The sequence below is a fragment of the Grammomys surdaster genome, unplaced genomic scaffold (assembly GCF_004785775.1).
Source record: "Grammomys surdaster isolate TR1022 unplaced genomic scaffold, NIH_TR_1.0 371, whole genome shotgun sequence".
NCBI lineage: Eukaryota > Metazoa > Chordata > Mammalia > Rodentia > Muridae > Grammomys > Grammomys surdaster.
In genome coordinates, this window is record NW_021604790.1 from 6,251,298 (window position 1) to 6,256,384 (window position 5,087).

The window sequence follows — 5,087 nt, forward strand, 5'->3', positions numbered from 1 at the left end:
AGAGAGAGAGAGAGAGAGAGAGAGAGAGAGAGAGAGAGAGAGAGAGAGAGAGAGAGAGAGAGAGAGAGACAACTCTGTGACTCATTTCCCAGCTGTTCAAAGGGTTGTAGAGCCCTATCTGTTCTATCCAAGCAAGCCTGGGGTATCCTACTTTCTGTTAGCTTAAATCTCCCTAAGAAACAGTGCCTAGCATACAATGCTGGCCCCTCTCCTCTGCACACACTACAGTCATGTGTGAGCCATGTCCGTGTGGGCGGTGCTGTCCCCTTGCCATGGCTCCTCCTTCTGGATCAGTCTGGATCAGTCTGGATCAGAGGAGCTCCCTGCCTCTGTTGCTCTCCTTCAGCCTCTCTCTATATACTCTACCCTGCTCCTTCTGTCTTCTTAGAGCCCAGAGACCCACCTAGCTCTATGTCTTCTTCCATCGGCCCACATCACCTGGGCAGGCTGATCAGCCTCCTTGCTGAGGCCCTGGGAGCAGAGACTGTGGCCACCAGTGTCCTACAACACCTGAGATGGAGGGAGGCTGACAGGTATGCTGCTCTGACAGCTACTACCTGTCCTCAGGAAGTGCTCCCGCTCTTGGGGACTTTACCTAGAAGCTGTTATCAGGAAAGTTCTCCCCTTTTCTCTTGGAGTCTCTTTTCAAAATTGGACTGACTGAGACCTGCCAACCTCAACAAAGGCATGGGTGAACGGAGAACCTTGCTACAGCGCACTCCACAGCCTCTGCCTTATTTCAAAACTTCCACAGCACCCCAGCTGGAGGGCTTTGCAGCGCATATAAGAAAGGCCCTTACTCCCAGGGGGATCACCTATGAATAAAAACTAAAAACATCCTTGGCTTCCCTTGCCCTGTGTGTGCATGTGTGTGTATGGTGTGTGTCTGTGTGTGTGTGTGTGCACATACATGTGTGGGTTAAGACTACGGTTTGCTCTTCTATGTTTTGAGTCTGGAGCTCACCGATTCATCTGATTAGCTCTGATTAGCACTGATTAGCTGATCAGCAAGCCCCAAGTATCTTGTCTCTACCTCCCAGTGCTGAAATTACAGGCACACCTGGTTTTTTAGATGGGTACTGGAGATTTGAACTCAGGTCCTCATGCTTGCATAACAACAACAACAACAAAGCATTTTATGGACTGAGTCACCTCCTCAAGCCCCACACCTTGGTTTTGAAGGGTTTCCAGGGCATGCAGCTTTTTTCCCTCTCTCTCTCCTGTGGTGAGGTGTTTGCTTCTGTCTTCATAGGCACCGTGTGTTTAGCGAGCTCTTCTGTAGAGCTACCAGTGCATGTGTGACTCTGTTCTGGACATTCCGGTGCCCAGAAACTCACTGGTCCCTTGCTATGTGTTTGTTATCGCCTCACTTGATAGATGACGCAGGGGAGTAGTAACTGGGATTGACAGCTGAACCTTCAGCTTGTCTTAACCACTAGGCTAAACTGCTCCCTGCGCGTTATGGCCCACCAGCACCTATCAGGGGCTCCAGAGTGGAGTCTGGTGTCCACTAAGTTGCACCTTTCCTCTTATTCCAGGACTCTAGGCAGAAGGCACTGAGACAGGGACACTGCCCCAGGTGTCCCCCACCTTACCCACTCTCGCCCTTAGGACTCCCGAAGCCCTCATTCCTCTGCCACCTTCCCCACCCCCAACATAGGGTGTTGACTGAGAACATCGGGGAATAAAAATAGCCCTCGCTGATGCTGCAGAATGAACGGGATGCATATACGAAGGCCAGGCACGGTGGTAACGACGGCGAAGGAAACCTGGGTCCCCTGGCGCTTTCAGATGGAACCTTCCCTGTCATAATGGGATTGGGAACCCCCAAGTGAGTCATCAGACCAGCTCAGAGTCCCAGAACCTGTTCCCATAACCCAGTCTCCATGGTTCCAGGAAAGCTCCGTCCTGACTCAGTCCAACCCAAGTTCTTCCCCAAAGAGCATGGGCCTTGGCCACTCACTCACAGTGTGCCCCAGGCAAGTGGTTGTGACCCTTCAGAGTCTGAGGAGCTGCTGAAAGGTGTTGAAGAAGCCAACTGTATGACCTATGGAGTGTAAAGCTGCCACCCACACATCTGCCCCTGTGGCCCTCCTGGCTCCTCCCTGCTCTCCAGGCCTCACTTCCAGGCTACACGGGGTCTCCGCTTCCCTCTTCTGGAAGCCGTGGATTCTTCTCTCTTCTCCAATCTCCCTTTTCCTGGAGCCTTCTCTGAATGCTGCTGCCCTCAGCTGTGCTACCCACTCTGCTTCCTTGTCTACCCATGTCTCCTTGCTGTTCTGATGGCCGGAATTGACGCTCCCCCAAGGCAGAGCCCTTGTCAGGAAATCCCCAGCATCTCCTTAGGAGATCCAGTGGCATCTGTGTCTGAGTCAGGTCCTGGGCCAGAGCCTACAGAAACCTCTGGGGAGAAGTTTCTGGAGCAAGCTTCCCCTCTGCCCATACTTGAGCAGGGGACATGAGCCCCAGTTCCAAGTCTTCAGCTGTACATATTTCCAAACCAAAAATGACAGGCAGGGCAAGGGTGGGCCTACAAAGGTCCCTCATCTACCTTCCCTCACTCCCTGAATCCCTACATATAATCCTTTGAGGGGTGCCTGGGCTATAATTGGAGGGAAGCTTCTGAGGTCACCAGACGCAGGGCCTGTGGTTTCTGTCCTCTTTTACCTGGGCATTGTGTGGGGACACAGGCCTGGCTTATCTTTGTCTGGATGCTCTACCTGGCATGGCAGGTTCAAAGGTCCTGGGATATTTAGCTTCTACTTTGTTCTACATAATTAATGTGGCTGCCAAAGGCAGCGTAGTGACCACTGCTGTCCCTGTCCCTGCCACAGAAGGTCATACCTCCTGCTATAGGCAGAGGATTTGGAGGTGATCCCGGGAGTTAGAACAGCCCTACATACCCCTGTCTCCAACCCCATCACACACAATGGTCACTCAGCCTCTGCCCGTTAGGATCCTCCTGACACAGCCACAGATGTGGTGGTAGCCGGCTGATAACATACCTTCCTCTTGACACCTCCCCAAAGTCCAACCCCTTCCCCCTCCCCAAACTCCCTGACCTGTTCATTGGCAGGACCTCAGCAAAGGCTCCCCATGCCTCTAGCCTTCCCAGGCTCTGCTAAGTGACTTGTTCATGTGCAAACTTCCGGAGGTGAGGGTGAGGAGGGGCCAGTGGAGGGTCCCCTCCTGGGCAGAGGGTTGGAGGGACTGCCCCCTAAGGGTAGAGGCTCTGAACCCTTGGACATAGCCTAAGCCTACAACTGCTCTATCCTGGAGATCTCAGTCTACTCATATGAAGTTCTATGTGACCCAGGCTGGCCTCGAATTTGTGGCAATCCTCCTGCCTCACCTTTCTGAGTGCTGGGATTACAGGTGTATACCACTGGGATTACACTATGTCCAGCTAAGACTATGGTGCCTTAATAACTTTCACCAACTTCACCCTTCTGGTAAACAACCCAACTAGCCCTAGCCCCTTCAAGTGGTGTCTGCCAACTCTGGTACACCTCTTCTTTACCAGCTATTACTGCCTACCCGCTGTCCTGGTGTCCTGAGGGCTCTATTCTTAGTAAAGAGGGTGGAAGGGGTTGAGGTCTGCTGGACACTGGTCCTCTGACCTACATTAGCAACCCATGTATCCTCCTGAGTCTACTTAGGGCTCTTTTGGTCTCCAGAGCTCAGTGCGATCCCATTTCTCCTCTCTAGGTGCACTCTCTGGCTACGCATACCCACATCCCTCTTAGCTATACATGGCCTGCTTTCTTGGTTCCCCCTCTGCTACGTGGGACTACACCTCCGCCCACCCCAACCCCCTTCAGATTCACTAGGAAAAGAGGCCTGTGTCTGGCAGAGAGAGCTGGAGGAGGGCGGGACAGTGGGCAGAGCCTAGCCTAGTGGCAGCCGGGCTGTGTCCTCTGCTGGCATCTCACAGATTCCTCTTTCAACAGAGCAAAGGAGCCGCTACCCTACCCCCACCCAGCCTCCAGGCACTCTCCTCTGCTCTCCACCCTGCTTCTTAGCAAACCGGCCAAGCCGAGTCACTGTTTTCGTTCCCCTTTCACGTCCCTTCCTGAAGAAACTACAGTCTGGACCCTGTCCTTTGGGTCATCCTACGCCTGTCTGGAGCTAACCTTTAGTCACATTTGTAACTGGAATAAGGACTCTTGCTCAGGGAAAGGACAGTTAGGCAGGGACAGAGAGAACAGATGACAGGACAGAGACGGCAAGTTTGGGAACAGAGAGGGTCAGGCTACAAGGAGGTTTTGACAGGGCAGAGTGGGGTCCGGGAGCAGACAGGAGCAGACAGCAGAGCCGGGCGCGAACAGGTCAGCGGTGTGGAAGCAAAGTGGTGACTTCCTTAGACCCATGCTGGGGTTGAGGCCAGGGTCACTTGTCTCTTTGGGTGACCTACCCCTGGGGGTACCAGGCTGGGCTGGCACAGAAAGGCACAGTACTCACTGTTGGCCAGAAGCAGAGAAGAGCCGTGGCGGACGAGCCCCGGGTGCCGTGCCCACCTCGGGCTGGGGCTGGAGCTCTGGGGGACTTGGCTGGGGGGCCGGGCCGGCAAGGACAGCTGCTGCCGCTGATGTCACAGGGTCATGAGTGAAACCTGAGGACTGGGCCAATCTTCAGGTGGGTGCCTCAGCCACACTTCCCTCTTGGCGTGTTCCAGGCTTATCCTGCAACTGCCTGGGTTCTGGGACCACACTGACCCAGGAGTTCAGACCAAGACACACCTATCCACACAGGGGCGCACACACACACACACACATGAACTTCCCTCATCCAGGACCTCTCCTAACCTCAGCAAACATTCGCAGGCTCATGTTTGTACCCAATCTTCCTTATAGTCTCTTCTACAAGTGTTCACAGGGAACAAGCTGGTCAACACACTCACATTCATACACTTACTGTGGTGCGCACTCACATGTGAGCTCACAACACACAAATGGTGCATGTCCGTGCTGTCAGCAACACAAAGTACCTTACATACACACACACACACACACACACACACACACACACACACACACAGACACAGACACACATACATTCACACACCCACACTCCCAGGCTCACACCAC

At 53.7% G+C, this 5,087-nt stretch overlaps 1 protein-coding gene across 1 annotated transcript in view; it reads right to left on the bottom strand.

Annotated features, from left to right (window-relative positions):
• Positions 1–4,511, bottom strand: part of Scn4a (sodium voltage-gated channel alpha subunit 4) — a 50,042-nt gene extending 45,531 nt beyond the window's left edge. The window contains exon 1 of the mRNA XM_028780709.1: positions 4,462–4,511. The gene's annotated coding sequence lies outside the window, so the exon portion shown is untranslated. The remainder of the gene's footprint in view (positions 1–4,461) is intronic.
• Between the last annotated feature and the right edge of the window lie 576 nt (positions 4,512–5,087).